We start from the raw sequence: 12,782 nt of genomic DNA, 5'->3' as shown, positions 1-12,782 counted from the left end.
TCCATATGGATAGGGCAGAATTGAGTACTCGTCCCCAGTTTCTCCCTAAGGTGGTATCAGCTTTTCACTTGAGCCAACCTATTGTAGTGCCTGCGGCTACTAGGGACTTGGAAGATTCCAAGTTACTGGACGTAGTCAGGGCCTTAAAAAATGTATGTTTCCAGGACGGCTGGAGTCAGGAAAACTGACTCGCTTCTTATCCTGTAGGCACCCAACAAAATAGGTGCTCCTGCTTTAAGCAGACTATTGCTCGCTGAATTTGTAGCACAATTCAGCTGGAGCATTCTGCGGCTGGATTGCCGCATCCTAAATCAGTGAAAGCCCATTCCACGAGGAAGGTGGGCTCATCTTGGGCAGCTGCCCGAGGGGTCTCGGCTTTACAACTTTGCCGAGCGGCAACTTGGTCAGGGGCAAACACGTTTGCTAAATTCTACAAATTTGATACCCTGGCTGAGGAGGACCTTGAGTTCTCTCATTCGGTGCTGCAGAGTCATCCGCACTCTCCCGCCCGTTTGGGAGCTTTGGTATAATCCCCATGGTCCTTACGGAGTTCCCAGCATCCACTAGGACGTCAGAGAAAATAAGATTTTACTCACCGGTAAATCTATTTCTCGTAGTCCGTAGTGGATGCTGGGCGCCCATCCCAAGTGCGGATTGTCTGCAATACTTGTATATAGTTATTGCCTAACTAAAGGGTTATTGTTGAGCCATCTGTTGAGAGGCTCTGTTATATTTCATACTGTTAACTGGGTATAGTATCACGAGTTATACGGTGTGATTGGTGTGGCTGGTATGAGTCTTACCCGGGATTCAAAATCCTTCCTTATTGTGTCAGCTCTTCCGGGCACAGTATAATAACTGAGGTCTGGAGGAGGGGCATAGAGGGAGGAGCCAGTGCACACCAGATAGTACCAAATCTTTCTTATAGAGTGCCCAGTCTCCTGCGGAGCCCGTCTATTCCCCATGGTCCTTACGGAGTTCCCAGCATCCACTACGGACTACGAGAAATAGATTTACCGGTGAGTAAAATCTTATTTTTTTTTAAACAGTGTAGTTTTCTTTGTAAAGTGACCGGGAACCACAATTAGTGCACCGTTTCCCCTGGCATGGTGAGCGATCTTCGGGCACAGGTTACTATTCCCTATCATAGTCCACGTGGATCGTAAAGTATGAAAAACTTAAAAAAATGGGGGGGAAAAGTGTGAAAAACTCTTGTCAACGTTTTCATGTGTCGACCTTTGCCATGTCGACCAATAGTGGTCAACCTAATGACTGTTGAACTAACTACTGTCGCCCTAAAGAGCAGATACCCTAAGACTGAGCTGATCATCTTCCCACCCTCCCGAATATCGTCACTTCACTCCCCTCCTTTCCACTTTCTATCAGTAACATCACCATCTCCTCCATCCGGCAAGTCCACAGCCGACGGCCTCTGTCAGTGCAGAGAGAGCAGCCGGGGGCTTCCCAGCTGCTCAGGTAGCGCGGGCCACGCTCCCAAAATGACTAAAACAGGGGTCACTAGGTCCTGCCCCCTGGAACCGAGGCCCCACAAAGGGCCTAATTCAGTCCTGATCACTGGGCTGCTAAATTTACTGTCCTGCATTCAGATAGTCGCCGCCCAAGGGGAGTGCAAATTCACCCGTGCAAGTGTGCGATTGCATGCGTACGCCGTGTGAAAATGTCCCTCAGTCAGCGGACAGCTGCAAATCCGTTCCCATCACATTCACCTTCGAATGATTTTTCCACTTACTCCTCCAGTGCAATCACATCAGGCTGATCGGGGACGGAGCTGACGTCAGACACCCTCCCTGAAAACGCTTGAGCACGCCTGCGTTTTCCCTGACACTCCCAGAAAACGGTCAGTTACCACCCACAAACGCCCTCTTCCTGTCAATCAGCTTGCGGATGGCTGGGCGATAAAAATTTTCACACCAGCTTGTTGCTGTTCGGCGATGCCTGTTGTTGTTTGTCGACGCGCCTGCGCATTGCGGTGCATACGAATGTGCAGTCATTCGATAATCGTCTGCTGTGCAAAAAAGCACAGCAGCGATCGGGTCTAAGGGGGTCATTTCGACCTGATCGCACGCTAGGATTTTTCGCTGCGCTGCGATCAGGTCACTACTGCGCATGCGTATGCACCACAATGCGCAGGTGCGTCGTATGGATACAAAGCGGAGCGTTGCTGAGTGATGGATTTAACGAAGAATCCATTCGTACGGGCGATCGACTGACAGGAAGAAGGCGTTTGTGGGCGGCAACTGACCGTTTTCTGGGAGTGTTTGGAAAAACGCAGGCGTGTCCTAGCGTTTGCAGGGCGGGTATCTGACGTCAATTCCGGACAAAAACAGGCTGAAGCAGACCCGTAACTACGTGTGTGCTAGGTGTGCCTTGCACACAGTGCAGTCGCCCTGAGGGCGCAACGGCCAGCATTCCATGTCAGCGGCTTGTAATGAGTCAAATTAACGCATTACAAGCCACCTGTGCTGTGTGCACGGAGGAGAAGAGGAGAGGAGCAGCTCCGGCTTCAGGGGAGGACCCGGAGGAGGGAGGGGGACTGGAGCCGCAGCAGCGCGATGTAATTGGTAGCGGCGCTGCTGCAGCAGTCCCTCATCCCAGCATTCACAGCGGCGGCGGCCAGCCAATGCGGAAGGAGAGGGACTGCTGCAGCGGTGCCACCACCAAGTACACTGCGCTGCTGTGGCTCCCGAGTCCCCCTCCCTCCTCTTTCTTCTCCCCTGCCCGGGATCTGCCTGACTGCATGCACCGAGGAGCCTTAGCCAGCGGGGAGAGATGGTAAGTATCTATCTATCTATCTATCTATTCTGTCTGCCGTAATGTGTAAAAAGGGGCACGCTGTCTGCCGTAATGTGTAAAAAGGGGACGCTGTCTGCCGTAATGTGTAAAAAGGGGGACGCTGTCTGCCGTAATGTGTAAAAAGGGGGATGCTGTCTGCCGTAATGTGTAAAAAGGGGATGCTGTCTGCCGTAATGTGTAAAAATGGGGACGCTGTATGCCGTAATGTGTAAAAATGGGGACGCTGTCTGCCGTAATGTGTAAAAATGGGGACGCTGTATGCCGTAATGTGTAAAAATGGGGACGCTGTCTGCCGTAATGTGTAAAAGGGGGACGCTGTCTGCCGTAATGTGTAAAAAGGGGGCGCTGTCTGCCGTAATGTGTAAAAGGGGCTTTACCTGGTGTAGTGGATCTACTGTGCGGCGGAATTTGAATAATGGAGACGACTGTGCACTGTAGTATGAATTGGCATTATTTTGTGGCCACACCCCTTCCCCGTGAAGCCACGCCCCTATATATTTCTCTGACGTCCTAAGTGGATGCTGGGACTCCGTAAGGACCATGGGGATTAGCGGCTCCGCAGGAGACTGGGCACAACTAAAGAAAGCTTTAGGACTACCTGGTGTGCACTGGCTCCTCCCACTAAGACCCTCCTCCAGACCTCAGTTAGATTCTTGTGCCCGGCTGAGCTGGATGCACACTAGGGGCTCTCCTGAGCTCCTAGAAAGAAAGTATATTTTAGGTTTTTTATTTTACAGTGAGATCTGCTGGCAACAGACTCACTGCAGCGAGGGACTAAGGGGAGAAGAAGCGAACCTACCTAACTGGTGGTAGCTTGGGCTTCTTAGGCTACTGGACACCATTAGCTCCAGAGGGATCAACCGCATGGAACCGGCCATTGATGTTCGGTCCCGGAGCCGCGCCGCCGGCCCCCTTACAGAGCCAGAAGCAAGAAGTGTTCCGGAAAATCGGCGGCAGAAGACTTCAGTCTTCACCAAGGTAGCGCACAGCACTGCAGCTGTGCGCCATTGCTCCTCATGCACACCTCACACTCCGGTCACTGATGGGTGCCGGGCGCTGGGGGGGGGCGCCCTGAGCAGCAATATAAACACCTTGCCTGGCAAAATCATCACAATATATAGCCCCAGAGGCTATATATGTGATAAATACCCCTGCCAGAATCCATAAAAAAGCGGGAGAAAAGTCCGCGAAAAAGGGGCGGAGCTATCTCCCTCAGCACACTGGCGCCATTTTCTCTTCACAGTGCAGCTGGAAGACAGCTCCCCAGGCTCTCCCCTGTAGTTTTCAGGCTCAAAGGGTTAAAAAGAGAGGGGGGGCACTAAATTTAGGCGCAATATTGTTTATACAAGCAGCTATTGGGGGAAAAATCACTCAGTTATAGTGTTAATCCCTGCATTATATAGCGCTCTGGTGTGTGCTGGCATACTCTCTCTCTGTCTCCCCGAAGGACTTTGTGGGGTCCTGTCCTCAGTCAGAGCATTCCCTGTGTGTGTGCTGTGTGTCGGTACGGCTGTGTCGACATGTGGGATGAGGAAGGTTACGTGGAGGTGGAGCAGAGGCCGATAAATGGGATGTCGCCCCCTGTGGGGCCGACACCAGAGTGGATGGATAGGTGGAAGGTATTCACCGACAATGTCAACTCCTTACATAGAAGGCTGGATGACGTAAAACAGCTGTGGGACAGCCGGCTTCTCAGCCCGCGCCTGCCCAGGCGTCTCAAAGGCCATCAGGGGCTCAAAAAAGCGCCCGTTACCTCAGATGGCAGACACAGATGTTGACACGGAGTCTGACTCCAGTGTCGACGAGGTTGAGACATATACACAATCCACTAGGAACATCCGTTACATGATCTCGGCAATGAAAAATGTGTTACGCATAAAAGGGGTTTTATTTTTGGGGAGAAAAAGCAGCCAGTGTTTTGTTCCCCCGTCAGATGAATGAATGAAGTGTGTAAAGTAGCGTGGGTTCCCCCGATAAGAAACTGGTAATTTCTAAAAAGTTACGGATGGCGTACCCTTTCCTGCCAGAGGATAGGTCACGTTGGGAGATATCCCTTAGGGTGGATAAGGCGCTCACACGTTTGTCAAAAAAGGTGGCACTGCCGTCTTAAGATACGGCCACCTTGAAGGAGCCTGCTGATAAAAAGCAGGAGGCTATCCTGAAGTCTGTATATACACACTCAGGTTATATACTGAGACCTGCAATTGCCTTAGCATAAATAGTGCTGCTGCAGCGTGGTCTGATACCCTGTCAGATAATATTAGATGCACAGAGGGATATTTGCCGGCTGGCATCCAGAATTAATGCAATGTCCATTCTGCCAGGAGGGTATTAGAAACCCGGCAGTGGACAGGTGATGCTGCCTATAAAAGGCACATGGAGATTCTGCCTTATAAGGGTGAGGAATTGTTTGGGGATGGTCTCTGGGACCTCGTATCCACAGCAACAGCTGGGAAGAAAATTTTTTACCTCAGGTTTCCTCACAGCCTAAGCACAACCGTATTTTCAGGTACAGTCCTTTCGGCTTCAGAAAAGCAAGCGGGTCAAAGGTGCTTCCTTTCTGCACAGAGACAAGGGAAGAAGGAAAAAGCTGCACCAGCAGCCAGTTCCCAGGATCAAAAATCTTCCCCCGCTTCCTCTGAGTCCACCGCATGACGTTGGGGCTCCACAGGTGGAGACAGGTGCGGTAGGGGCGCGTCTCGGGAACTTCAGGGACCAGTGGGCTTGCCCACAGGTGGATCCCTAGGTTCTGCAAATAGTATCACAGGGATACAGGCTGGAGTTCGAGGCGACTCCCCCTCGCCGTTACCTCACATCAGCCTTGCTTGCTGCCCTCGGAGAAAGGTAGTACTGGCGGCAATTCACAAGCTGTACTTCCAGCAGGTGAAATCAAGGTACCCCTCCTTCAACAAGGCCGGGGTTACTATTCCAAAATGTTGTGGTACCGAAACCAGACGGTTCGGTGAGACCCATTCTAAAATTGAAAGCCTTGAACACTTATATACGAAGGTTCAAGTTCAAAATGGAATCGCTCAGGGCGATTATTGCAAGCCTGGAGAATTTCATGGTATCACTGGACATCAAGGATGCTTACCTGCATGTCCCTATTTACCCTCTTCACCAGGAGTACCTCAAAATTGTGGTACAGGATTGTCATTACCAATTCCAGACGTTGCCGTTGGTCTGTCCCCGGCACGAGGTATTTACCAAGGTAATGGCCGAAATAATTATCCCGTACTTGGACGATCTCCTTATAAAGGCGAGGTCCAGGGAGCAGTTGTTCGGCGGAGTAGCACTATCTCGGGAAGTGCTACAACAGCACGGCTGGATTCTGAATATTCCAAAGTCGCAGCTGGTTCCTACGACGCGTCTACTGTTCCTGAGTATGGTTCTGGACACAGAACAGGATAAAAAGGGTTTCTCCCGGAGGAGAAGTCCAAGGAGTTGTCGTCTCTAGACAGAGACCTTCTAATACGTATACAGGTGTCGGTGCATCAATGCACGCGAGCCCTGGGAAAGATGGTAGCTTCTTACGAAGAAATTCCATTCGCCAGGTCCCATGCAAGGATTTTCCAGTGGGATCTGTTGGACATGTGGTCCGGGTCGCATCTTCAGATGCATCGGCGGATAACCCTGTCTCCAAGGGCCAGGGTGTCGCTGTTGTGGTGGCTGCAGAGTGCTCATCTTCTAGGGGGCCGCAGATTCGGCATACAGGACTGGGTCCTGGTGACCACGGATGCCAGCCTTCGAGGCTGGGGGGCAGTCACTCAGGGAAGAAACTTCCAAGGCTATGGAAAAGTCAGGAGACTTCCTTACACATAAATATTCTGGAACTAAGGGCCATTTACAATGCCCTAAGTCAGGCTAGACCCCTGCTTCAACACCGGCCGGTGCTGATCCAGTCAGACAACATCACGGCGGTCGCTCATGTAAACCGACAGGGCGGCACGGGAACATGGATGGCGATGGCAGAAGCCACAAGGATTCTCAGATGGGCGGAAAATCATGTGTTAGCACTGTCAGCAGTGTTCATTCCCGGAGTGGACAACTGAGAAGCAGACTTTCTCAGAAGACACGACCTCCACCCGGGAGAGTGGGGACTTCATCCAGAAGTCTTCCAAATGATTGTACACCGTTGGGAAAGGCCACAGGTGGACATGATGGCGTCCAGCCTCAACTAAAAGTTACAAAGATATTGCGCCAGGTCAAGGACCCTCAGGCGATAGCTGTGGACGCTCTGGTAACACCGTGGGTGTACCAGTCGGTGTATGTGTTCCCTTCTCTGCCTCTCTTACCCAGGGTAATGAGAATAATAAGAAGGAGAGGAGTAAGAACTATACTCATTGTTCCGGGTTGGCCAAGAAGAGCTTGGTAACCAGAACTCCAAGAAATGATCTCAGAGGACCCATGGCCTCTGCCGCTCAGACAGGACCTGCTGCAGCAGGGGGCCTGTCTGTTCCAAGACGTACCACGGCTGCGTTGGACGGCATGGCGGTTGAACGCCGGATCCTGAAGGAAAAGGGAATTCCGGAGGAAGTTATCCCTACGCTATTTAAAGCTAGGAAAGAAGTGAACGCTAACCATTATCACCGCATATGGCGGAAATATGTTGCGTACTGTGAGGCCAGGAAGGCCCCAAAGGAGAAATTTCAGCTAGGTCGATTTCTGCACTTCCTACAGTCAGAGGTGACTATGGGCCTAAAATTGGGTTCCATTAAGGTCCAGATTTCGGCTCTATCGATTTTCTTCCAAAATGGAACTGGCTTCACTGCCTGAAGTTCAGACTTTTGTTAAGGGAATGCTGCATGGGAGTCCTCCAGTGGCACCGTGGGATCTCAATGTGGTGTTGGATTTCCTGAAGTCGCATTGGGTTGAGCCACTTAAGTCCGTGGAGCTATAATACCTCACGTGGAAAGTGGTCATTCTGTGGGCCTTGGCGTCGGCCAGGCGTGTATCAGAATTGGCGATTTTGTCATACAAAAGCCCTTATCTGTATTTTATATGGGAAAGGCGGAATTGAGGACTCGTTCCCAATTCCTTCCTAAGGTGGTATCAGTTTTTCATGTGAACCAACCTATTGTGGTGCCTGCGGCTACTTGGGACTTAGAGGATTCCAAGTTACTGGACGTAGTCAGGGTCCTGAAAAGTATATGTTTCCAGGACAGCTGGAGTCAGGAAGACTGACTCGCTATTTATCCTGTATGCACCCAACAAGCTGGGTGCTCCTGCTTCTAAGCAGACGATTGCTCGCTGGATCTGTAGCACGATTCAACTTGCACATTCTGCGGCTGGACTGCCGCACCCTAAATCTGTAAAACCCCATTCCACGAGGAAAGTGGGCTCTTCTTGGGCGGCTGCCCGAGGGGTCTCGGCTTTACAACTTTGCCGAGCTGTTACTTGGTCGGGTTAAAACATTTTTGCAAGAGTCTACAAGTTTGATATCCTGGCTGAGGAGGACCTAGAGTTGCTCATTCGGTGCTGCAGAGTCATCCGCACTCTCCCGCCCGTTTGGGAGCTTTGGTATAATCCCCATGGTCCTTACGGAGTCCCAGCATCCACTTAGGACGTCAGAGAAAATAAGATTTTACTCACCGGTAAATCTATTTCTCGTAGTCCGTAGTGGATGCTGGGCGCCCATCCCAAGTGCGGATTGTCTGCAATACTTGTTTATAGTTATTGCCTAACTAAAGGGTTATTGTTGAGCCATCTGTTGAGAGGCTCAGTTATATTTCATACTGTTAACTGGGTATAGTATCACGAGTTATACGGTGTGATTGGTGTGGCTGGTATGAGTCTTACCCGGGATTCAAAATCCTTCCTTATTGTGTCAGCTCTTCCGGGCACAGTATCCTAACTGAGGTCTGGAGGAGGGTCTTAGTGGGAGGAGCCAGTGCACACCAGGTAGTCCTAAAGCTTTCTTTAGTTGTGCCCAGTCTCCTGCGGAGCCGCTAATCCCCATGGTCCTTACGGAGTCACAGCATCCACTATGGACTACGAGAAATAGATTTACCGGTGAGTAAAATCTTATTTTTTGTGCACGCCTATGGCGCGCACTGCCCCTATTTTACATGAGGGCGGGGTGCCAATGCCGTTTCTTGCACACAGCGCTAAAATGCCTAGTTACGGCAAAAATACACTCCCCCATAGGCAGCGACTATCTGATCGCAGCGCTGCAAAAAATAGCTAGCGAGCGACCCCCTAAATCTGGCACATAGTTCAACACTGGTTACATCACACAGCTACATACCCTCCAGCTGGACCTTTTTGGCAGGTACAGTACCTTTTTTTATGGTCTGTACCGATTTTGGCTCTCCAAACTTCAATTGAAAGTATAGGAAAAGGGGCGTGGCCACGTCCACTTTAGCTGTTGTCACGCCCCCTTTTCTAATTCGTACCGATTTTTCTGTGCAGAATGTTGGAGGGTGTGCAGCTATAGCACAGGGCTCACATCCAGTGTTGCCAAGTCTGCTTAAAACAAGTGGAATTGGGCTTGGTTTTTTTCAAGTTGCTGTTTATTTTTGCTTGTTTATGGGCTTTTCTTTTTTTCTTTTTTTTACAGTTGCGGGGGAGGAGTCATCGCTGCAGGAAAGAGGATTCCGCACAGGTAAAGTATATAAAGTGTGAACTGGAGAGGGTGGGGTTAACAGGGAGTAAATAGAGCATGTATGGGGTGTGAATGGAGGAGAGGGCATGTGTTGGGGCAGTGTAATAGTGTGAACTAGAGGAAAGGGAGGATCAATATAAGAGGGAGGGTGATTATAATTTAATTTAGCAATTGTGAATTGAAGGGATATTGCATGTGCATGGTTAGCTATGGGGTACTCTTTTCAGAACAGAGAAAGAGAAGAGTATATATATATATATATATACGTGTGTGTGTGTGTGTGTGTGTGTGTGTGTGTGTGTGTGTGTGTGTGTGTGTAAGGCCTGATCTAGGGGGGGCGAAGGGGGCGACCGCCCCCCTAACACAGTCATAGCCACGCCCACTTTTGAGCAGAAGAGAGCTCTCCAGGAAGAGCATGAGGCAGAACGATGTGCTGCAGCTTATGCCACAGCAGCACAGAGGAGCCAGGAGAGCAAGGGTTAGAGAACATTTGCCCCTCACTTGCTGGTGTGTGGGTACTAGGGCTAATAAATACAATTACCCCATAGCACAGTCATATGTACATAGAACAATCACAAAGCTCTATCTCGGTCTCACTCAAAAAGTTCAGTCAGAATTGAGAGAGGAGGAGTTAGGATTGCAGATGGGAGGAGTTGGGACTGTAGAGGGAGGAGTCAAGATTAAACAGTAAACCGCCCCCCCTAAAGAAAAGTCTAGATCCGTCCCTGTGTGTGTGTGTGTGTGTGTGTGTGTGTGTGTGTGTATATGTTATGTTTTAGAGAAAATGTCTTGTCCTGCGTTACTAGTCCTGTAATACATTGCATTGTCCTGCGTTACTAGTCCTGTAATACATTGCATTGTCCTGCGTTACTAGTCCTGTAATACATTGCATTGTCCTGCGTTACTAGTCCTGTAATACATTGCATTGTCCTGCGTTACTAGTCCTGTAATACGTTGCACTGTCCTGCGCTACTAGCCCTGTAATACATTGCGTTGTCCTGCGTTACTAGTCCTGTAATACATTGCACTGTCCTGCGTTACTAGTCCTGTAATACTTTGCACTGTCCTGCGTTACTAGTCCTGTAACACGTTGCACTGTCCTGCGTTACTAGTCCTGTAATACATTGCATTGTCCTGCGTTACTAGTCCTGTAATACGTTCCACTGTCCTGCGTTACTAGTCCTGTAATACGTTGCACTATCCTGCGTTACTAGTCCTGTAACACGTTGCACTGTCCTGCGTTACTAGTCCTGTAATACGTTGCACTGTCCTGCGTTACTAATCCTGTAATACATTGCATTGTTCTGCGTTACTAGTCCTGTAATACGTTGCACTGTCCTGCGTTACTAGTCCTGTAATAAGTTGCATTGTCCTGCGTTACTAGTCCTGTAATACATTGCATTGTCCTGCGTTACTAGTCCTTTAATACATTGCATTGTCCTGCGTTACTAGTCCTGTAATACATTGCATTGTCCTGCGTTACTAGCCCTGTAACACGTTGCACTGTCCTGCATTACTAGTCCTGTAACACGTTGCACTGTCCTGCATTACTAGTCCTGTAATACATTGCATTGTCCTGCGTTACTAGTCCTGTAATACATTGCATTGTCCTGCGTTACTAGTCCTGTAATACGTTGCACTGTCCTGCGTTACTAGTCCTGTAATACATTGCATTGTCCTGCGTTACTAGTCCTGTAATACGTTCCACTGTCCTGCATTACTAGTCCTGTAATACTTTGCACTGTCCTGCGTTACTAGTCCTGTAACACGTTGCACTGTCCTGCGTTACTAGTCCTGTAATACATTGCATTGTCCTGCGTTACTAGTCCTGTAATACGTTCCACTGTCCTGCGTTACTAGTCCTGTAATACATTGCATTGTCCTGCGTTACTAGTCCTGTAATACTTTGCACTGTCCTGCGTTACTAGTCCTGTAACACGTTGCACTGTCCTGCGTTACTAGTCCTGTAATACGTTGCACTGTCCTGCGTTACTAATCCTGTAATACATTGCATTGTTCTGCGTTACTAGTCCTGTAATACGTTGCACTGTCCTGCGTTACTAGTCCTGTAATAAGTTGCATTGTCCTGCATTACTAGTCCTGTAATACGTTGCACTGTCCTGCGTTACTAGTCCTGTAATATGTTGCACTGTCCTGCGTTACTAATCCTGTAATACATTGCATTGTTCTGCCTTACTAGTCCTGTAACACGTTGCACTGTCCTGCGTTACTAGTCCTGTAATACATTGCATTGTCCTGCATTACTAGTCCTGTAATACGTTGCACTGTTCTGCGTTACTAGTCCTGTAATACATTGCACTGTCCTGCGTTACTAGTCCTGTAATACGTTGCACTGTTCTGCGTTACTAGTCCTGTAATACGTTGCACTGTCCTGCGTTACTAGTCCTGTAATACATTGCACTGTCCTGCGTTACTAGTCCTGTAATACATTGCACTGTCCTGCGTTACTAGTCCTGTAATACGTTGCACTGTTCTGCGTTACTAGTCCTGTAATACGTTGCACTGTCCTGCGTTACTAGTCCTGTAATACATTGCACTGTCCTGCGTTACTAGTCCTGTAATACGTTGCACTGTCCTGCGTTACTAGTCCTGTAATACATTGCATTGTCCTGCGTTACTAGTCCTGTAATACGTTCCACTGTCCTGCGTTACTAGTCCTGTAATACATTGCACTGTCCTGCGTTACTAGTCCTGTAATACGTTGCACTGTTCTGCGTTACTAGTCCTGTAATACGTTGCACTGTCCTGCGTTACTAGTCCTGTAATACATTGCACTGTCCTGCGTTACTAGTCCTGTAATACGCTGCATTGTCCTGCGTTACTACTCCTTTAATACATTGCATTGTCCTGCGTTACTAGTCCTGTAATACATTGCACTGTCCTGTAATACATTGCATTGTCCTGCGTTACTAGTCCTGTAATACATTGCATTGTCCTCTGTTACTCTTCCTGTAATACATTGCATTGTCCTGCGTTACTAGTCCTGTAATACACTGCATTGTCCTCTGTTACTCTTCCTGTAATACATTGCATTGTCCTGCGTTACTAGTCCTGTAATACATTGCACTGTCCTGCGTTACTAGTCCTGTAATACACTGCATTGTCCTGTAATACATTGCATTGTCCTGCATTACTCTTCCTGTAATACATTGCATTGTCCTGCGTTACTAGTCCTGTAATACATTGCACTGTCCTGCGTTACTAGTCCTGTAATACACTGCATTGTCCTGTAATACATTGCATTGTCCTGCGTTACTCTTCCTGTAATACATTGCATTGTCCTGCGTTACTAGTCCTGTAATACATTGCACTGTCCTGCGTTACTAGTCCTGTAATACATTGC

The 12,782-nt window shown here is 49.0% G+C and overlaps 1 protein-coding gene across 6 annotated transcripts in view; it reads left to right on the top strand.

Annotated features, from left to right (window-relative positions):
• The window catches only part of TMEM218 (transmembrane protein 218), a 150,870-nt gene that overhangs the window by 121,823 nt on the left and 16,265 nt on the right, over positions 1-12,782 (top strand). For 4 of the 6 annotated variants that reach the window (XM_063943763.1, XM_063943760.1, XM_063943762.1 and 1 more), the window contains one exon: positions 9,374-9,418. The exons of the other annotated variants lie outside the window; for them this stretch is intronic. The gene's annotated coding sequence lies outside the window, so the exon portion shown is untranslated. The remainder of the gene's footprint in view (positions 1-9,373; positions 9,419-12,782) is intronic. 6 annotated transcript variants of the gene reach the window in all.

This window comes from Pseudophryne corroboree, chromosome 10 (genome assembly GCF_028390025.1).
Source record: "Pseudophryne corroboree isolate aPseCor3 chromosome 10, aPseCor3.hap2, whole genome shotgun sequence".
Classification (NCBI taxonomy): Eukaryota; Metazoa; Chordata; class Amphibia; order Anura; family Myobatrachidae; genus Pseudophryne; species Pseudophryne corroboree.
This window is presented reverse-complemented; position numbering and strand designations above follow the sequence as displayed.